Source organism: Silene latifolia, chromosome Y (genome assembly GCF_048544455.1).
Source record: "Silene latifolia isolate original U9 population chromosome Y, ASM4854445v1, whole genome shotgun sequence".
Lineage (NCBI taxonomy): Eukaryota > Viridiplantae > Streptophyta > Magnoliopsida > Caryophyllales > Caryophyllaceae > Silene > Silene latifolia.
In genome coordinates, this window is record NC_133538.1 from 135,661,983 (window position 1) to 135,685,418 (window position 23,436).

The 23,436-nt window shown below is 36.6% G+C and overlaps 1 pseudogene; it reads left to right on the forward strand.

Annotated features, from left to right (window-relative positions):
• The window catches only part of LOC141628997 (xyloglucan glycosyltransferase 4-like), a 157,552-nt pseudogene extending 144,379 nt beyond the window's left edge, over positions 1-13,173 (forward strand).
• The last annotated feature ends 10,263 nt before the right edge of the window (positions 13,174-23,436 follow it).

Genomic DNA, 23,436 nt, shown 5'->3' on the forward strand with positions numbered 1-23,436 from the left:
CAGTACTCATTCATTTCAGTCAATCATCAACTTCTTTATTCATGCTTGTCATGTCTAGATGCGATGACAGTGAACTATGATTGGTCAAGACTTATTGTATAAATAAAAAACGGAAATTTCCCATAGTACCTCGAACTTTGGCAGATTACACATGGTACCCCTCATTTTAAGTTTCTACATATATATGGTACCCCTATGTTTATCTTTTTCTTTCCCAAAATACCCTTAGCTGACTTTCCGTCATAACACCCTTAGTTTACATCTTCTAAACACTTCGCCTCCTGCTTTTACCTAAAACACATCTCCTAACCCTTATTCATCTTCTTGCTTTACATCTTCAAGCTTAATCTCACTCATCCCCTCTACCACCACCACCACTACCACCACACCACACCACCACCATTACCGACAATATCCAATCAGTCAATCACCATCAGCGGGACCCGTCACCGCCACCGCCACCATCAACGGGACTCGCACCGCCACCCATTCCAGTACCTTACTAACACCATTAATGTTTCCTCATAATTCTGGGTTTTCCTCATAATTGTGAAACAATCAAACCCATTTCACCAATTTATTCTCCACTCAAATCCCAATGTCAATTATCAACATTTCACCAATTTAATCTCCACTTAAATCAATTAACCTGAGGGTTGCAATCTTCTTGTTAGAAACAGTGTTGAACACAGAGGCAACAACCCGGTTCACAAGCCGGGTCTTTTGGTAATCGTCCACCAGGATAACTGTTTCCAGTAATGCACCGCCTCAGGAAGTCCATTGCATTCACAAATGTAAACCAAGTTCAAAATATCCTTTTGGAAGCAATACCCATAAAATCCGACACTAGCATTCAAAAACTTTGATTTAATTCTAGTGTCCTTGCCAACACCATGAGAAACCTCTACCATATCAGTGCCGGTTGCTTCACAAAGTGCAAACATTGCATTCACAGATTGGTGCATATGATTCGGTCTTCAGGAACCCAGTCCAGTGAGTGAACGTGTCTCTTCGAAGGACACGACCTATTAAAGTGGGTTTTTGATTCCCTATAGTAGATTGCTTGCTTCTCGAAAAGTAGATTTGGAATCTCCTGTAGAGAGGTACATTGATAGGATGAAGTAAGCTTCCTATTTGCTGAAACCGCTGTCCGTTGTCCACAGGTTTCACGAAACCCAGGAACTCTATATTCCTACGATTGAGGTCGAATATTTCATTTTCTTATTAAGGAAAGGTGTAGCTATAGGCCATCGATGACCCCTTGTGGTCCCACCACCACAAAGATGCCAAATCCAGGCTTTTGTTAGCAGGAAGCTCCAATGAGAACGATTGTGCTTTTGGCTATTAATGCGCGGATTGAGAAATCTCCTGCTTATTTACCTTTTGTTTGGACGAGAGGGACTATTTTTTGACAGGAACAGTTGACTTGAAGAGGGGATGAGTGGGATTAGGCTTGAAGATGTAAAGCAAGAAGATGAAGATTAGGGATTATAAGATGTGTTTTGGGTAAAAGCAAGAGTGAAGTGTTTAGAAGATGTCTAAACTAACGGTGTTCTGACGGAAAGTCAACTAAGGGTATTTTGGGAAAGAAAAAGGTAAACACAAGGGTACCATATGTAGAAACTTAAAATGAGGGTATCATGTGTAATCTGCCAAAATTCGAAGGTACCATGGGAAATTTCCGAATAAAAAATAATTAGTGCATACTTAATGAGTTAATTCAAATCTGTACGAAATCTAACCACTTTGGACTTCCGCTATGCTACCATGATTTTCTGTCCTTTTTTTATTACTTCTACGATGCCGAACGCTTCAACATGAATAATGACGCATCTCTTTATAATTTATTCAAAATAACATAGAGTCAAGGTTTAGGATCGTAATGGTTATCTGATTAAAGAATCGATTTTGAGGGTAGCGAACGCCTACTTGATAAATTTGTTGCTTATGTTTTACCCTTAATCGTACATTTGTACTTTAACTACGCTTAAGTACTCTAAGAACATAATGTTACATGTGAACGTACAACAGGTATATGAGATCTCAATTGCGGTGGCCTGCGAGCTTGATTGGCCGAGGGATAAACTATTAATTAGTCCAAGTCTTAGACGATTCAGATGATGAAAACTTACAGTCCCTCATCAAGGATGAAGTTCAGTCATGGAGTGAGAAAGGAGTCAACATTATCTATCGACACAGATTCATTGGAACTGGTTATAAAGCTGGTAATCTTAGATCAGCTATGTCCTGTGATTATGTCCAGGATTACGAATTTGTCGCAATTTTCGATGCTGATTTTCTGAAATTAACGGTCCCCCATTTTAAGGTACATCTTTCAAAACCTACTCAAAGTATATTAACCCTTAACCCAAGGGGAGCACTTGCACTTTTGTTTAGATTTTTTTTGTTGCATTTTGTAGTTATTATGCCATTGTTGAATGATAAGTCATCCTGAATATGAGGGGTATATATTGTTTTTAGAGATTGGAGATGCAAAAATATGTTCAACATCATTACTCGATGTCTTAAAGGCTCCTTTCTGTGGCGATTTAAGCTTGTTAGATGGAAAGGGTCTTATCATGCATGTGATAAAATCATCTATAGACTGTTCCTTTATAACTTACCCATAGTGCAGACTGTGTCGAGAATGCATTGATCGACTGCAATAATAGTTTGCCTTTATATCATTCTCTTGCAGATAAGCGACGAGGCTTTAGATTTATTGATAAACAAAATCGCGATTATTAATTAAAGTGCTGAAATTCTAATGTAACAGGGCAACGCCGAGTTAGCATTAGTTCAAGCACGATGGACATTCGTGAACAAGGATGAAAATGTTCTAACAAGGCTTCAAAACATCAACCTATGCTTCCATTTTGAAGTGGAACAATAAGTGAATGGTTGGTACCTAAACTTCTTTGGCTTCAATGGAACAGCCGGGGTTTGGAGGATCAAAGCGTTAGAGGACGGCGGAGGTTGGCTGGATAGAACAACAGTTGAAGACATGGATATTGCTATTCGAGCTCAATTGAATGGATGGAAATTCATCTATGTTAACGACGTTAGAGCCCTTTGTGAGTTGCCTAAGTCTTATGAAGCTTACAAGAAACAACACCGATGGCATTCTGGTCCAATGCAACTCATCAGGCTATGCCCGATATTATCAAATCAAAGGTAACCTTTTCCTCGTTTCTCACTTTTGCTAATCTTAGATCATGTTCTCTTTCACTTCCAAAATTGAACTTTTTGTTATATTATATCAAATGTTGATTGTTGGTGTTTTTTGTTATTAAATTGCAGATATCAATATGGAAGAAGGCTAACCTAATATTTCTGTTTTTCCTTTTAAGAAAACTCATACTACCCTTCTATTCTTTCACATTTTTCTGTATAATACTTGTTTTGGTAAAAATTTACCGATTTTGAATCTTTTTAGGTGAGTGATAGTGATTAATCTACGGCCAATTAAGATTTGAATGCAACGAAGGTAATGTGCGTATGAATGGCGAGATAAAAGAATGACACGGAGAGTTTTTGGTGACGCGGAAAACCCGGTGTGGGAACAACCGTAGGGGGAGTCGGAATCCCACCAACTTTGCACTATAATCGAGACAGAGTTATGCGAGTAAGGAAATACAAGACTTATTTTCTAGCTAATTATTGCTAAGAGTAGACGGAATATTGAGTAGTAAAGTGTGCGGAAGTATTGTGTCCTCCTCAAGGTGAATTGCCTTCCTTTATATAGTTGTTTGTTGCTAGGGTTAGAATCCCTAACTCCTTCCTGCCTCTGCTGCTAAATATCTGCGTCTGCTCCTGGAAAATAGGGGATGGTTGCTTATCATTAGGGAGTAGTTGTTTGACTTTTTCCACTCCTTTTGCGCGTAAAACAACAAACACAAATGTGTTTATTTCCCCTTTAATTCCATGGTCCCCTTGCTCCACCTCATCAATCCTTTTTCTTTCCTTTCCTCCAATGAAATGGTGACACCTCATCAAGGATAAAAAGTGATATTTTTAGGTAAATTATACCATGCACCCAGGAGTATGGTGCATGGTACTCTCTCCTTTAAACTTTTCTTATAGTAAATAGTTATTAAATTTAATAAATTATAAAATTATAAAAAATATATCATTATTCATAATTTTTATTTCTTTACGAAAAGAGATCATATTTGATATATTTTGTTATTTATTTTAATTTTTCTCATATATTCACATCACGTAACTGACATATTCATATCATATCACATAATTATTTTTATTCCTTTAAATTATTTTGTATTATGCGGTTTTGATATGGAATAAAACGGTCAAGATCGTCATTGTTCAATATATTTGAACAAATAGAGTCATATTCACTAAACTATAAAACCATATTCACTAAACTAAAAGTGAATATAATAGAGGCATGAGATGAATATCACACTACATAATACATATTCATCAAACTACACTGTCATATTCACTAAACTAAAAGTGAATATAATAGTGTTATATTTGTGAATATCACACTATAAAGCGCATATTCATTATACAACATTGTCATATTCACTAAAATTAAAGTGAATATGATAGTGTCATATCGCGAATGCATTATTAAAAACACAAAACACTTAAATTGAATATGATAGTGGTGACTACTTCTTATAATTGGAAGTTAAATTTTTATTTTTTTAAAAAAAAAAGAAAAAAAAAGGAGGAAGTTGAGGATGAGTGAGGAGTGGGGGAGTGGGAAGGAGTATAGAGTATCCTACACATGGGTGTAGGATATAAGAATTGATATTTTTATCCCCAACAATTGCCCCCAAATTTCCGTCTAAAAATATTTTAGGCGGGAATTTCTTCTTCGAGGCGCTAAAAACCGACGGGATTTGACAATGCTGATGACTTCGAACTTCCCCTCAATTAATCTTCTTTTATCGCCACTTTATGTTCCTAACTCCGCATAATTGCCGCTGGGACTTTCTGCCTCTGACCAAGCTTTTGCCCCCAGGTTCTGGCAAACCCACGGCTACACTTGCTGCGGTTCTGACTCTGAAGGAGAAGAAACGTACTAAAATGCCTACAAGCCAGCCGGGAAGAGAAAAAATATCCTTGCCTCTGCTTCTGGTACCCGTGCAAAAAGGAGATCTGCCTCTGATTCAACCGATGAGCAAGTTCCCATTGGGGTCACTCCTCTTGCTACGAAACCTCATATTCCTGGATATGTTCCAACTCGTGGCTTTACCTCTGCTTCTGCGGATCCTCTACTTCTGAGTCCAACCCTGCTTCTGAGTTCGACCCACTTTTTTTTTAAGAGTTTCTTTGCTTGTGGTTGGCACTCTGCATATGGCTCTGTTCCTGCGGGAGAAGATTTCTTCCTTGGAAGGCAGCGTCTGCAAATTGAAAACTGAAAAGGCTGAGCTTCTGGAGCAGGAGAATATTGCTATGGAGGGCAAGCTCAAGATCCAGGCTGAGTCAGATGTGGCTCGGAATCCGCTGCTGGAAGAAGCTGCCAAAAGCAAAAACTTCAAATTAGCCTCTCTGGTACTGAGGGTCGTGTCTCTGATGCTGAAGGACGTGCTTCTGATGCTGAGACTTGCCTCTTTCAGGCCCTGGCTACTGAAGCTTCTCTAGCCTCTGAGGTGCAGGAGCTGAAGGATAAGAATGTTGACCTCGGAAGTACTCTGATGAATGTCCTTGCCTATGCTTCTATGGAGGCCAAAATCAACTACATAAAGGCGTTTCAGGGTGGAAAGTATCTGGCCTGGGATCTGGAAGCAGAGGAGAAAAAGCTAGATGCAGACTTTCCCGAGGGTCTGAACCTGGACGTGCTGTCTGGTTTGGAGGGGGAAGGTGGCCCTGTTGACACACCAGATGCTGAGGAAGAAATGACTTCTGCTACTCCTGGTACTCATACTACTGCTTCTGAGACTGTGGAGCATATTAATCTGGAGTAGTGATAGTTTTCTGCAGTTGAAACTTATTTTGCTTGTTAGCTAGTATCTGGCACTGCGGAGCGTATTACTTTGTTTAGTTTTTGATAAAAAATTTGGTGTACTTTGGTCTGGTTCAGAGGACCAGATGTATTTTGTCATTCTGACGAACTTTTATGCATTACGTCTAAAAGCAGCATTTATGCTTTTAGGAATACTTTGTGTCGTACCGTTTCTGGTGTACTTTGATTTGTGCATGCACTTCGTTTGTTTGGCCATCATTATTTGATTGCTGGCTAAGGGATCTAGTACGCCCACTCGTTCAGAGAAGGTAGGCTTGCGTGGGTGCTAATGCAGCGCGGGAGACTGGTTTGTCCCGGTTGTACGTGCTTAGCCACGGACGAACGCCTTATGTAGTGAATACAGACCCTGCCAGATTAGTTTGCATTCTTATCCGCTTGGCCATTTATTTGAAAGACATTTATGAAAAGGAACTTATACATTTAAAATGCTTAAAGTTTGCTTATTAAATTGGAAAAAATTTCAGAACCAGAAAATGTTGAAGTTACAATATATGCAGAAAAATTTGCAGAACCAGAAAATGTTGAAGTTACAATATATGCAGGAGTTTCAGAACCATAGGATATTGATGGTTAAAATATGTAGGAAAATATATGTAAATGGGTTTTGGAGGTCAATCAATCTTTTAGAGCCCGAGAATATTCAAAGCAAAATCTAGAACCTGACTGAGTTGTATCTGGTAGACTGAGTACCCAGTTGCTAACCATGCTGGTGGCTTATGTGAAATAATTTTTCAAGTGGGTGATGTTCCAGGTTCTGGGAACCATTTGCCCTTCCATGGTCATGAGTCGGTAAGCTCAATTTCCAACTATGCTTTCTACTTGGTACGACCCCTCTCAGTTGTAGGCGAATTTTCCTGCTTGCCGGTTCATGGTATTCTGGAAGAATTTTCTCAGGACCAGATCTCCCACCTGCAGGGTTCTTACCTTTACATTCTTATTATAGCTCATGGCCACCGTTTTGTCGGTACGAAGCCAGAGAATCTAGGCGCTGGTTCTGAGCTTATCTATCTTGTCTAGACTGCTTGTCATTTCCTCTGGTTCCAGTCTTCTGTTATGCATCCGTACTTATGGGTTGAGACCCTGATCTCGGATGAAATGACTGCTTCGGCTCTAAACGCCAGACTGAAAGGGGTTTGTCCTGTTGCGACCTTAGGTGTGGTTCTGTATCCCTGCCTCAGTGCCTTGTTGGACAGGCTCCTGCCCACTGCATGATTTCCACATTCTCCACTGTGGAGAGCATGCAAAAAAGCCTGAGATTCTTCTCGATCCAGGCATCTGAGGTAGGGTCCAGCGAGGGATTTCCTGAACAAGACACCGTCAATTAGTATGAATCTGGATGCTTTCATTTTGAAGCTCCTTACCTCCTCTTTATCTGCTAGTAGGATGTCATTCTACAGCTAGTCCTGGTACGTTTTTCTCTAGTCTGGAGTTTCTTCTTCATTGCTGGTGCTGCTCAACACTCCTGCTTCCTGTTCAGGTTTCAGTATTGTTGGCTCCAGCGCGTGGACAATTGGTATTGTGGAGATTGCTCCTGCTTTGAATGTTGCCCCCAGGGTGGCTAGGGCATCTGCTTCTGCATTCCGGTCCCGGGGAATCTTGAGATGTTTGATTTTCAGATCCAGAGTCAGCCTCAAACGCAAGACCATTTAGCCATCTTTCCTGAAAGTTCTGGTTTCCTCATGATAGTCTTGAGAGGGTAATTAGTTATCACATAAATGGTATGAGACTCAAAATAAGGACGTAATTTATAGGATGCCATAACGAGTGCAAGTACGAGTTTTTCAAGCGATATGTACCTGGTCTCTGCAGGAAGCAGAGACTTACTGACATAGTGTATTAGATGATGTGACCCCTCCTGCTCTTGTACTAGCACTACACTTACCGCTACTTCTGTGACTGACAGATATAGGAATAACGGTTCTCCTGGTTCTGGCTTTGATAGGAGTGGTGGAGTGCTAAGATAATATTTCAATTCCATAAATGTTTTCTTGTGCTCCTCTATCCACTCAAATCTTTGACTCTTCTTTAGGGGGTAGGTCTGCGTCGTCCTTCCCTTCTGTGCTTCCAGACACCTTATTCTGGCTTCTGCTGTAGGGTCCTGATCTTTCGCTCCTATTTTCCACCGAGGCTTTTCTGGATAATGGGTCTGAATCATAAGTGCCTCTTATGGGTGCAGAGTCTTGCTCCAGCCTCATGACACCAATCGCCTTTGATTGTACCTCCTCAAAGGTAGTGCATGGATGCATGGTCAGGTTCTTGTATAGATCTGAATCTTGGTGCAGTCCTCGACGGAAGGCTTGTATAGCGGTTGCTATATCGCACCTCGGAATTGCCACCTTCTCCTTGTTGAACCTGTTCAAATAATCACGAGTAGATTCCTCAAACCCTTGCACTATTCGATAGAGGTCGCTGGTCTGCTTCTCTGGCTTTCTGCTGCTGGCGAACTGCTGGTTGAATGCATTAACCAGGTCGGCAAAGTTGGCTATGCTCTTGTTGGGTAGGCTGACGTACCACTTCAGGGCTGCTCCAGACAAGGTCGATCCGAATCCTTTGCACATACAAGCTTCTTTTAAGGATCCGGTTGCGATTATCACCATCATTTTCTGCTTGTAGTGGTTGACATGATCAAGTGGATCTGTGGTTCCGTCGTAGAGCGTCATGGCTGGTGGTACACATCCTTTAGGAACGCCGACGAGGGCTATGTCATCTACGAAAGGTGAGTCTGCATAGCTATCTCGTGTCGCTTTCTCTAATTGACGTGCTACGCTTGATATCCTGTACATCAGGTCCCTCAGCTCCTGGTATTGCTGCTCCAATGAACTACCTGCTCCTACAAGAGGTTTAGAAACAGGCGGGAAGGAACCGACAGGTGTACCTCCTAACCAGGGCCCTCCAGGAAATTGGCCAGACGCTGGATGACTTGTCATTGGCGTTGTACTGATTATAGATCCTGGCTACCATCCAGGTGTCTGCTGCAGACCTCTGATCCAAGCTCCACTGGTGAACTGGTTGTATGATGAAACTGCTGTGTTGATGACAGGTCCAGATTGTCATCCTGATGTCTAGTGTGCGGGAGTACCTGAAAAGGGCGGAAGGTTAGATCCTGACGGAGTGCTAAACAAGGCATTACCTGGTGTCTGCTGCAGACTGGGTGGATTGTCAAATGACAAGCATCCCAATCCTCTGGACTCGATGGGTTCATTGGGTGCTACTCCTACAAGGTCTAGCCTGGTGACTAGTTCTGACGGAATTGACCGACTCAATCCTCCACCGCTGGACAGGTTCAGAGCCTCAGATGTTGGTGTTGGTTTGGGCTGGACTGCTGTCACGATCTGAGCAATCAGGTTCTGGTTGTCTTTCCTCATATCCTCGACGGCCTGACGCAGAGTATTCATCCCTTGAATCATCATCTGCATCGGTTCAAGCACTGGCGGTCCTCTGCTTCTGAGAACTTCTGCACCTGTTCCCTCCTGGGTCGGGGCTCTAGGCGCAGCTTCACCTCTACTGGGGCTGCTTTCCCTGCTGGATCTGGACTGGCTAGGTGCGCCTGCTGTCTTGGGTATCTACGATGGCTTCAGAGGTAGAGGCGGTGGCATGGTTTTGGGCGACATGCTGACGGTAACAGTCTGGCTGGATGCTGGAGCAACGCTTATTGATCCTGCAGATGCAGGGGAGAGTCCTGCTCCAGCGGACAGGGATGACACACTCTGGCTACTGGAAGAACTCTGGCTGGTTCCGGACATGGTGACGGCTGCTTCAGTCTTGTGAGATTTGGCTATAGAAATGATCACTATGCCCCACGGTGGGCGCCAAACTGTTTTAGTAAAAATTTACCGATTATGAATCTTTTTAGGTGAGTGATAGTGATTAATCTACGGCCAATTGTTAGGACCTATTTGTTGATGATGACATGCCCAATTTAACCGTGTTCTAAGTGTACCATTTCAGGAATAATGCACCCTCCTCAAGCAAGAATTAATCAATATCAAAGTCAAGAATGGTTGATAATTTGCTACCCAAGATTTAGAGTCAATTGTGTCATCTAATATACTCCCTCCAATTCTATGTATTCTTCCCCTTGTTTGTGGGCACGGGAATTAAGGAGAAAAATAAAATAAGAATAAAAAGTTGGGTGGGGTTTGGTAGTAGGAGAGAGGGATGAATAATTATGAGTTAAATAAGAAATGGTGGGGCCAAAACATTAAGGAAAGTAATAAAATATGAGTAAAAGAGTTGGGTGGGGTTTGGTGATAAGAGAGAGAAATGAATAAAATAAGAGTAAAAGTTTCCAAAATAAGAAAGGGGAAGAAAACCTGAATAATCCGTTTTAGGAAATAAGGAAGAATATATAGAATAGGAGGGAGTACAAGTTAGGGAGTAGAGTATTTAAAATCAATAACAACAGTCACGACTACTGTTACCCTTACAAGTAACAATAGCCTGGACTGTCACTATGGTCCGTAACACTTGAAATTCAATTTCCTTTCGAAAATCTTTTTTATCCTTTTTAAATGGCTTGGATTGAATTAACAACTTTCAGATTTCTTCTCTAAAGATTCGGGTTTCTAGAAAAAGGAAAAATTTTAGCTAATTATCAATTCAAATTGTTTCCTCTTTGTGCCAATTTGACTCCTTGGTCTTTTGTAAAAGAAGGAATGCTTTTTTGCCATTTTTGTGAAAGCTTGTCATCTTATGACTTGTTTTCCACTCTTTGTTTTCTGAAAAATCAAAGGCTTCTTTTGTATAATTACAAACCTTATTTTCTTCTTTTGCCTCTCAATAAAAGTACCTTCTTTTGTGCAAGTTTGGGGAAGTGTTGGTCTTCATCACATGTGAAGACCTTTGACTCACAAACCCTAGCTTGCCTCCTCTTGTGTGCTTCATCTATAAAAGGAACTCTTCTCTTCACTTTGAATGCAAGACTTTTCAGAGAAATCAAAGTATTTTTGCAAAATTAGTTTTTAAAGAACACGAAATTTTCTTTGCAAAAAATCTTCTAAGTCTTCAATTGCGACAAATCGAAATCATTACTTCACAGTGTTCTACCTCTCATCTAGAAATCGTTTGTACCAATAAGTTGTCCTTCTCAATTCTTTTTAAGAATCAGTCTAAGGAAACTTGGTTTGAAAACATTCTAGTTAGAGTGTAGAGTTTGCAAAATTGTTTTCAAGTTTTCAAATCCTTTTGATATTTTGCAAAGCTTTCAAAGTTTTCAAGTGTTACAATCACAGTGACTGTTGCTTTAAGTATTAAACTCTCTCACTTATGAACCGTTTGATCTTATAAGTTGTCCATATCAATTCTTGTTAAAGAATCAGTCCGTGGAAACTTGATCCTTGTAAACGTTCTAAGTTAGAGTGTTGAGTTCTAGGACGGAGTAGTCCTTTAACTCTTGTGGCAACCGGATCGGAGTAGGTTGTGAGTTGTAGAGTCTAGGACGGAGTAGTCCTTTAACTCTTTGGCAACCGGAGTAGGTTGCGAGTTACCTTGTTCTAGGACGGAGTAGTTCTTGAACTTGTGTCACAACCGGAGTAGGTTGTTGGTCTTTTTATTGTACGGGTTTTTAGTAGTCGGAGTAGATCACTAAAATAAATCAATAAAAAGTAGATTGGACGTAGGCACTTGAGTTTCTTGCCGAACCAATTCAAAAATCTCGTGTTTGATTTTATTTGTTTTATTCCGCTGCTCTTTATTTCGTTTGCACTTGCTTTGCTTAACTTTCGAAATAACAGTTCCACATACTGTCACATTTGGTCTGCAGTTTGTACTCCATAAACTGAGACAAATAGCTACAGTCAGAACAGTTGTTACTTTCATACTTCAGCAAACATTTATTTTAATACTCGTTTAATCTCTCAATATTATTCGAAATATTCTTCTATCTCTTTTCATCCTACAACTCAGTTTAAGTCAATAAAGTTGAAGTTAAATTTTTAAATAGTACCTAATTCACCCCCTCCCCCTCTTAGGTACTCGAATCCATAAACTCAACACCAATTAAGATTTGAATGCAACGAAGGTAATGTGCGTATGAATGGCGAGATAAAAGAATGACACGGAGAGTTTTTGGTGACGCGGAAAACCCAGTGTGGGAACAACCGCGGGGAGGAGTCGGAATCCCACCAACTTTGCACTATAATCGAGACGGAGTTATGCGAGTAAGGAAATACAAGACTTATTTGCTAGCTAATTATTGCTAAGACTAGACGAAATATTGAGTAGTAAAGTGTGCGGAAGTATTGTGTCCTCCTCAAGGTGAATTGTCTTCCTTTATATAGTTGTTTGTTGCTAGGGTTAGAATCCCTAACTCCTTTCTGCCTCTGCTGCTAAATATCTGTGTCTGCTTCTGGAAAATAGGGAATGATTGCTTATCATTAGGGAGTAGTTGTTTGACTTTTTCTACTCCTTTTGCGCGCGAAACAACAAACACAGATGTGTTTGTTTCCCCTTTAATTCCATGGTCCCCATTGTTCCACCTCATCAATCCTTTTTCTTTCCTTTCCTCCAATGAAATGGTGACACCTCATCAAAGATAAAAAGTGATATTTTTATCCCCAACAATACTTCCATTAACAATGTTTATCCCGGAAGTAGAGTTACCGACTTGGGTAATTTGCTATGTACCAATATTCATGTCATTATTGAACATTTTACCGGCCCCAAAATCCTTCCCTTTCTTAGTCCCTTACCTACTGTTTGAAAACACAATGTCAGTCACCAAATTTAATGCTATGGTATCTGGGCTATTCCAACTAGGCAGTGCCTATGAATGGGTAGTCACCAAGAAGACCGGTCCAGCATCCGAATCTGATCTACTGGCTGTTGTTGAGAGGGAAACCAAGGCTATGAATCAAGAGAAAATTCAACGAGAGCTTCTCATCGGAATCTGGCTTGGAAATGTTGGGTAAGTTACAAAAGCATGAGAGTACAACATTAGGAAGTAAGAAAAGGAAGAGGAATAGTTTATATAGGAAAGAGCTTGCACTTGCATTTCTGTTACTTACAGCAGCTGCAAGAAGTTTGTTATCAAAGCATGGGGTTCACTTTTATTTCTTGTTGTTCCAAGGCTTGTCTTTTCTCATTGTAGGGTTAAATCTCATTGGCGAACAAGTTAGTTGAAATTTCTTGAACCAAAGTCAAGGCTTGTCTTTTCTCATTGTAGGGTTAAATCTCATTAGCGAACAAGTTAGGTGAATCTCATAAATTCTATTTTTCTAGGCATTCTCAACTCTCCTTAATGGAGGAGTTTAATTAACTAGCCCCCCTAGGTAGTTGGAAACTCTCGTGTCAATTTAACTCTCAAATGCCAACTAAACGTGTTTTAGGCAATTCACGTGAATTGTCCAATTCATGTGTTTTGTAAAAACATGGGAAATTAATTCCCGTATGGCAACTAAAAGAGGCCTTAAAATTTTGAAGCCATTTTGTTCCATGGCTTATTGTAATAATCTAAATGTATAGATATTTTGAAGACAAGGGTTTAATTATTTATTTTTAGAATTGGTGTTTTAATTTAATATTTGCAATGTTTTTCCATTGCGTGCGGTTATTATCTACAATCCGTCTCATTGTAGATGGGCACTATCCGTCTAAAGCTATAGACGAATAGCAGTGGCGTATCTAGGATTTACACTGTGGGGGTGCGGAAATTCATTAACTAGAGTACGTAAGTTAGTAGCGAGACTTAGAGGATGTCAATAGAGTTTAATTATAATAAAAAATATAGCTTTCTTGTGGAACTAAGAATGATAGCATGAAATCTTAACATAAACTAAAAATAAACCCATAATTTTGGCATGAAACCGAACAATTAGTCTTGTGAAAGGCAATTTTACACCAAATTATTGTAAATGAATCTAATCATAAACATATTAGTGGGTAAAAGAAACTATTAAAAAAACCCGCTTTACGAAAACGTGGGTAAGACCGCTTTACAAAAGTATTGTAAAATGAATAATAGGCGTATTAGTGTATATACTTGAAAATAATATTTACCTAAAATGCATATACAGTTGACCACTCACATCACCAAAAAAAATTGTGGACCGTGGGATTGGAACCCTTAAAGCCAGAGAAGGTGGCATTACAGTTTACCAGCCACACCAGAACAGATTCATGATAATCACGAGAACTAAAATATATATATTTCTATATTTCAGGGGGGTGCAGGTGCATCCACCGCACCCCCCATGACGACGCTACTGACGAATAGTGGCTCTCTCACAAAATACAAGTGGGAGGGCAAGTGGGGGTATCCATTTCCCACCCACTTGCACTATCCACTCTCATTTTGTGAGATGGACACTATCCGTCTACAGCTTTAAATGAAAGTGTTCGTCTAAAGTGAGAATTTGTGTATTATCTATTTGTTTATTTATCTAATTCATTGTATATAAGACTATAAGAGTAACATTATTATTACTACAAGAAATTAAGGGGTGTTTGGGAACTAATTATATCCTACTCCCATGAGTAGTGGGTAGGATACTCCTATAGTAGTTAAAAAAAAAAAAAAAACCAAAGCAAAACAAAAAAACTATCCACTACATCTTTTACGGTACTTTTCTTCTTTTTTCAAAATTACCCAATTTATCAAGTTTAAAATCCTATTAAATTCATAATCTTAATCAATTTTTAATCAAATTTATCAAGCTTATACATCATGATTATCAAACTAAACACCATATTCATTAAACTTAAATTGAATATAATAGTATCACATGGTGACTATCACACGAAATAACTCATATTCATCAAATTACCCTATCATATTCACTAAACTCAAAATGAATATAGCAGTGTTATATGGTGAATACCACATTACTAAATGCATATTTATCAAATTACATTATTATAAATTGGGTAATTTGTTGGAGGGTTTTATTTATTTAGTTTTTTTTTTTTTAATCTACCTAGTATAAAAAGTTAGGTTTTTTCTTGGCTTTCTATTGGTTGATGGAATTGAAAACACTTTTTTTAGGGAGGCACATCAATGATCATTGTAATTATTTAATTACTCTCTCCTATACTTCATTTTGTTTTGCATTTCTTTTTTTCTCTTTTTCAAGAGTGCACAACCAAGTTCATCGTACTTTGAGGAAAAAAATTCGAAAAATCGAAAAAATATAAGTTACTTAAATACAAATATATTAAAGAACACAAATTAGTAAGAAAAAAATTAAAAAAATATAATTCAGACTTGATCTTATTAAGATAAACTCATTAATTAACTGGATTAATAAATACAACTCAGAAACAACCTAATTTTTCTTTATAATCAAATTTGTAAGACATAATAAGAAAACATTAAATACCATATTTATTCAAACCTTAGTGAAATAATTTGAATGCAATGAGATGGAAATGAGGAAATAAAGTTTTAAAAAATTATATTTATTCATTAAAATTACTGAAACTGAAAAAAAAATTAAAAACTTGAAAATAAAGTAAGTTTCCAAAAATTTTCGAGATTTCAAATTAATGGGTAGAAAGAAAAAAATTAATTGTTAAAATTCGTTAAATAAGAAAGAAATCAGAATTGTTTGGATAAAAAAATAAAAAAATTATTGAACCTGAAAAATATGGCCAAAAAAATTCACCTACGTTTGTTTTACAATTGAAATCGAAGAATACAAGAAAAAATATTTATGAAGGATGAGAGAGAGAGAGAGAGAGAGAGAGAGAGAGAGAGAGAGAGAGAGAGAGAGAGAGAGAGAGAGAGAGAGAGAGAGAGAGAGAGAGAGATCAACTAGCGCACCAATAATCTTGAAGAGGCTGTAGTGTTGAGGTGAGACGGAAGTGTAATGAGAAGCAGGTGAAATATAAGGCGGCAGGATTTTGGCAATGGTAGAGTTATATGTTTTACACTTTAAGGCAGCAAAATTTACGAAGAATGCGGGTACATGGAGATTGGAGATTTATGAGTTACATGACTTATATGAATATGGGAGGTTATGGGTCAAATAATTGGGTTTATAGTAATTTTATATTACTTAGAATAGATTAAAAGTAATGTTGACTAAGCCATGTATTAATTAACATTACTTTTAATTTATTCTAAGTAATATAAAATTACTATTTGAACCATATTCATGCAATTTGTATTTTATGTATGGTGCTAGGTTTGTCTACGGTTAGACTCCCTTAAAATAAAAGTATCCCGCTTTAACATTAAAACGGGTAAGTACCCATCTCATTTTAGCATATAAGACAAATCTATATCTTTTATTTTGACTGATTCTTATTACTTGACCCAGTAACCTTAAAACGGCGATACACGGGCTATAGAGCGAACAATTTGGATTCCACGTGTATTATTATATGGTTATTTCTGATATTGTTTTTTTTTATATTGATTCACATCAAGTCACCTGTAAACGAGCTTAATCAATTCATTATGGTTGCATTTGGATTATGCAAGTCGGGTTAATTTAGATTACATTAACAGATTAACCATGTAAGGATAAAATACGGGTAAAAGTGAATAGGGGTCGAATAATAGTTAGAATACGGGTTAAAAATAGTCTGCGACACATTTCGTTTACCAATTTTTACATTCTCTTAAATTAAAAATATGACTTATAATCTTTCGCAAAAAAAAATATGACTTATAATCAAAAAATTTAAATGTCATAATATAATACATAATCGTGGATTTTCTGACAATAAAATATATATTCAATAAATTTTATCAATGTAGACCGTGCAATTTGCACGGGCATAAAACTAGTAAAAAGAGTATGAAGCACCCTAAACTAGGTGTAGAGTATGCACTTGGGGTTTGTTAAACCAAAACAATGGTAAAGGGTAAAGGGAAGAAAATGAAATGAATTCCCTTTGATTAAGATACTTGTTTGATTATAATTTAATAGGGAATTAAAAATTACCATATAAACGTATTAACACCCACAACTGTCACCATCCAAGCACCTCCTTCACCATTAAAATCCGCCAACACAAACAACCACCACCACAAATGGCGACGTGCCACTGCCATTACGCATCCACAGTCCACGCTGGCATCGAAATCGGGCTTGTCATCCCTCCTTGGTCAAAATCCTTGGAACCCTATTCAAATGACGAAAACGAACAAATCAATCCCAGTTTACAAGAATTTGTGCAAAATAAAGAAAACCCATAAGCAATGACATAAACTTTGAGCCAATAATTACATAATATTGTCATGACATACATTTAAATTATGATTCGTTCACGAAAATCATGAAATTTGAATTGACACGTGTCATCGACGTGTCGTCAACAAGTGGGCGGAGGGGAGGCATTGACAAGTCATGGTGGAGGGAGAGGGTGGTGCTGTCGGTGGTGCCGCCAGTGTGGTGGTGCATGCCCATGTTGTGTGGTAGTACTCAAGTGGTGGTAAGCGTTTTAGAGAAAGGGAAACACATATGCTTGGAGATTGGGGAATGAAGTTAGAGGAACTTGAGGTAACGCGGTGGCTAGAGAGGAAAAAGCGAATAGAAAAAATGAGCAAACCAAACAACAACAAAGGGAATGAGGGTTTTTTTGTTTCCCTTCCTGTATACCGCCAACCAAATGCGCTGAAAGTCGTTGTGTTAGGAGCAAAAAAGTGTGGATCTAATAGTATTCTTGTTGCGGAAGCTCTCGCTTTAAAAGAAGGTGTCTTAGCCGCTAAAGACTTAGGAATCTCCAAGTTAATTGTGGAGGGTGATAATTTATGTGTTATTAACCCACTCCGTAGTATTTGGCAAATTCCTTGGGAAATCTCTAGTATTATCAAGGATGTGAAATTAGACCTTCATTTGTTCGATGAAGTGATAATTAAACATTGTTTTCGTGAAACCAACAAAGTTGCTGACTTCATGGCTTCTATTGGACAGGAATGTCCCAACTCTTTCGATGTGGTTTGAAAGCCGGTGGCTTCAACTTACCTCACTCATTCGAAAGGATGAGATAGATTGGTCCTACCCTAGATGATCAATCTAGTTTTCTTACCTTATAAAAAAAATGCGCCCACCTTTGCCTTTTGCACTTTATTACAAGTGGTGGTTGATAGGTGAGTATTATTTTAGTCGCGTTTTGCTCCATATTTAATCATTTATTTAACTCGATTTTGTGTGTTAAACGACTTAATAGCTCATTTTTACTAATTAATCAATGTATCTATCTATCTATATTAATAAAGGAAACTTTTTCCGAGCGATTATAGAGAGTCCAACTTTTACGAAATACTTCCAAGTAAAAATAAATAATATAATATGTATTTGACGGGTATTTCTAGAGATAAATTTTCTTAGACACTATAGTAGTAATTACCAACTTCTAACGTGGTAGTATTTGAGTTGGAGTTATGTACTATACTCCCTATCAAAGGAAATTTATACCCTTTGTTCTCAACACGTATAATAATTGTTCCCATCATATATTATATTAAAGCAATAACCACCATCTCCTTTGATTGCCACGTGTCATAGCCCCTTCAGATGCCACGTGTCACTCTCCACTTTTTTTTTTAAAAAAAAAAGCAATCACGTAAACATTGCTAAAAACACTGGAAGTTGTTGATTTTTTGAACATATTTTTAAACATATTTTCAGTATAATCTTTTAAGGAGATATTTTCTCAAGATTATATTTGTTACCCAATTTAACTGGTTGAAAGTATAATCTTTTTAATATTTTTAAAATATAACAAACATGCCAATTTTATTTCGCCAAAAATCTCGCCCAAATCAAATCGATTATCACACAAAATTTATTGGCCTAATAATTAATTGCCCTAAATACCAAAAATTATGCACTATATAACAATTAATTTGATTGCCTTTAAAATACTACATAAATTATGTCTAAAGTAATAAATTTAATCATTAATGGCAAGAATCTCAGTAGAGCTGATCATCTCCGGACTGGCCCGTCCAGCTCGGCCCGTCCGGCCCGCTACTTAAACGGGCTTGGTTACAAAATTTTTTAAAATTAATGGTTAATGGACATGGAAAACTCGGCCCGCTAAATTAATGGGCGGGTATGGACTAAATAAAAATGTTCGTGGACAGCCCGTTAGGCCCGCTAATAGCTTATAATGTATTTTTACTTCCATAAAATGATTTACCAAACTAAATAATTAACCAAGGTCCATGTAACAATCCAACACCCGATTAAATTAAGAAAGAAAAATAAAACTAAAATTGTTGTATCATCAATTTGGGCAATTTATTATGCCTTAAAACAATTAATGTCGGTATGAGGACGTAATATATTGCACAAAGACGTAGTATATTGTTCGATTTTGGTACGCTAAACATCATTTTTAGTCCGTGTCTTCTATATTTTAAAGCGCGACGGCCCATGGGCAGGCCCGCTAACTTATATCGAACGGGTATGGACAACTTCAATAAGCATGTTAAAGTGGACACGGACAGGAAAAATAGGTCCGCCAAACACTTTTAATTTAGGTTGGCCCGGCCCGTGTCCGGCCCAAGCCCGCAAACGATCAGCTCTGAATCTCAGGTGTCATTATTGACAAGAATATTGGCCTAATAATTAATTGCCCTAAATACCAAAAATTCCATAACAGAAATATAATCAACAAGTTAAATTCACGGTATTATAATTTTATTTTGTGACTAATTGGACGTAACTTTTAGGGCAATTAAAAAAGGAAGCTTTTTACTATTTTGTCACTAATTGGACGTAATTTTAGTCTCTCAGATCCTTATAATTTTATTTTATTTTATTTTTGTCTCTCATCAATTTCAAACATATACTCATTATGCTTCCTACTATTTTCGCATTCTTCATATTTTCCCATCTTTAATCCTTATATGGAGTATATTAGTTGTATATATGATATAGCTATGTACATATTACTCTATGTTTTGTGTATTTTAAAGTTGTATCTTCCAAGTTCCATCGCATAATATATTGCAAGAAAAGATGATACTCCGTATATAACAAAAATGGATATTGCATATCATTCTCCATAAAATCTCTCTAAATAAATGAAAATGTTTATCGTTAACTATATTCATGTCTCATATTTCGATTAGAGTAAGTATTTGGATATCCAACGTATTAGATTATAACTTTTGAATGTGCATGTAATGCTGTAGTGTTGGTAATTCGATTATATTAATAAAATTATTATGAATTTTTTTTCCTAAAATCATTTCAAAATAGAAGTAGGGTAATAAAATGGAGTATAATCCCTCTATTTTGGTCAATTTATTTGCCTTTTGTTTTGGAGAAAGACAAGGAAAGAAGAAGGGTCATTATTAGATGACAAGTACAAAATGGGGAGGATTCAATTGCCTATTAAAGGCAAATCTAAAATAAAAAGATACAATTGATTTATTTGCCTTTTGTTTTGGCAGAAAGACAAGGAAAAAAGGAGTCAATTATTAGATGACAAGTAGACTAAATTAAGTGGGGAGGATTCAAATTTTTTTTTTGTTTTAAAGATTAATCTAAAATATAAAGACAAACAATTGACCGAGACCCTCCAAAATGGAATAAAAAAAAGCCCGAAACAGATCGAGTACCAACTACCATTTCATAATCTTAATAAGTGTATCCTCCTTTTTCTATCTCTATTTGCAACAATTATTTTATTAAAAACATTTTTAAAACTTCGCACATGGTATAATTCGTTTCTTTACGAAGTTATTAACATGATATACGACACATGTGTAAGCATGATATAAGACCCAATTATAAACGTGTAGATTATTCACGCTCATAAATATACAACATGGTAGTTAATATAATATGTAAGATAAGACTCATAAGAGTGATACTCCTCCTATTTTACTTTTATTGTCCTATTTTCTCTAAAATTTATTCCAAATTAACTGTCCTCTTTATAAATATATTATGGTAAATAATTAAACTACGGATATTGCTTTAAGTGACCACCACTTCCTCTCTCAAAGTGACATTGGTCTCATTCTTTATTATACTAAGGGATAAGATTTTAATTTATTCAATTTTTTAAATCCTTTCAAAATATTCTCACCGTTCTGGTCAATAGTTATCTATTTTCTTTTTTGGGTGTACCGTGTATCGGTCAATAATTATCTATTTTCATTTTTAGCATATATTTGTATTTGACATATTAATTTTAATTTGTATACGTCCACACGTATAGGAATAAGGGTTTTTCTAACATGTGCCTTAGGAATAGAACGATAGAACGAAATATATATATATATATATATATATATATATATATATATATATATATATATATATATAGATAGATAGATAGATAGATTAGACAAATTATTGTATTTTATTAATGAATGACCATTAATGCATAAATGATTATTGTGATTCTTCTCAACCAATTCCATAAAATATATCATATCACGAGTAATTAATAGATACTTCCTTCTATTCCGAATAACTGTCTCATTTGGACAATGGCACGAAAATTAAGGAATGAAGTTAAAATAATGAAAAGTATTGTATAGGGGTAAGAATATAGGAGTTAAATAATGAAAAGTATTGAATATAATGGTTTATGGGTGGTTGGGGTGGTAAATAAAGAAAAGAGCCAAGGGTATAAAAGTAAAAAAAACATGTCCAAATATGGCAAATGAGACAGTTATGTGAATAGACGGAAATGGCAAATGAGACGGTTATTCGGAATAGGAGGGAGTAATATAGAGTCAATAAAAAGTTTATTAAAAAATCAATTTAAATACTTCATATTATTTTCAATTTATATAAGTTAAAGTGACTTCAAAAAATTATCTAACAATTAATGCATAATATTACGACACTGAAAGATAATGAGTAAATGACGTGTTAGTAAATAGAGAATGAATGGGTGGTGTTAATGGTGGGAGGTCGTGATAGGGGAGGGGTCACGATGGGTAGGTAATAATGGGGTGGGGAGTTGCATAAGGTTACGAGAAGGGTTGGGAGTCACGCATGGGGTGGGGCCGCGCGGACGTAGGGAATGGTGGAGGCAAGGGGAGGATGAGTAGCTGGAGGACGTATGATATGGATTGCAGGGTGATGGTTAGTTGTGGGGGTTGCTGAGATATGGGATGAGAGGGACGTTGTGGTTCGAGGTGTTAAGTGCAATGCAGTCATCACTATGATGACAGGTCTATTGGTGGGTTTCGAGGTTGTCAAGTCAGTGATGAGAGAAAAGGTAAATAATTGAGAGAAGAACAAACAAGCGGGGTAATATGATATAAAACGTACAACAATGAGTAAAATTAAATGTATATTGCGTAAATAAACAGGTTATGAAATCTACAATAATGTTATATTTAATTTTCAGATTTTGCTTTTCATAAGTTAAAAAGTCAAGCAAAAAAAAGCATAGTACTTCACAATTAAGCAACACAAACTTATAAAAAGTGTATGGGTAATTTACTAAAGTTTAATTAGTAATTTACTAAATTAATAATTTACTAAAAAGTGTATGGGTAATTTACTAAAACCATTTTCTAAAGTTTAATTAGTAATTTACTAAATTCAAAAAGCACGTTAGGTAACTTTTAATAATACTTTACGTTACCACCCGTGCAGTGCACGGGTTCAAAAACTAGTATTTATTGATTTCGTTACTACTGTTGGTATATGTGCTTTTATTCATGGTGATTTCTTATGTCTTAATTATGTTGTAGCATTAACGCGTAAACCATCCCTTTTGTTGTATAATTATTAGATATTAGATATAAATTGGCTGTTTTAGCGTTTCATAGGATACACATATTTGTTCAGTAATACTAATCTTTTTCACAAATGATTTTTTTTGTTTAAATATGCAGATCATATTTCTAAGGCTATTACAAACAGGGTCGGACGCAGGATTTTCCTTTAAGGGGGGCACAATTTTTTTTTCCGTCGCGGAAAATATCTTTTAAAAATATGGTTGCGATAAAAAAACATCCTTGATGAAAATTAGTAAATCTACATAATATAAAAGCCAAGTTCTTTCTTGGCTTTCTATTGGTGGATGAGATTCACAAAATTGGAAGCATGTGGGTCCCCCCACGTTTTATACACTAATTAATTACCTTCTCTCCTCTCCTCTCCTTAATTCTTTAAATGTCTCCTTAATTCTTCAAATGTCGATTCTTAATTTTAGATGTTCTTTTAATTGAACTTTATATTATATGATGTATTATATGATATGACATGGTGATATTATATGATATGTGATTATAATATATGATATCTAACATCTTAACTCTTGCTCCTATTTAATTAGTGATTTACACAAAATCTTACATTTTAGTGTTCTTCCCATTTCTCCATTATATGTGAGTAGTATGTATTATAATAAAATGGGAAAATATAGAAATGCGTAGGGAATAATACAATATGGACATCCAAAAAATTACAAATTCTTAATACATTATGCACATACAGAAATTACAAAACGCTACAAAATAATCAATTCAAATCTTCAAATTACAAATTACTCAAAATTCTATATTTCAG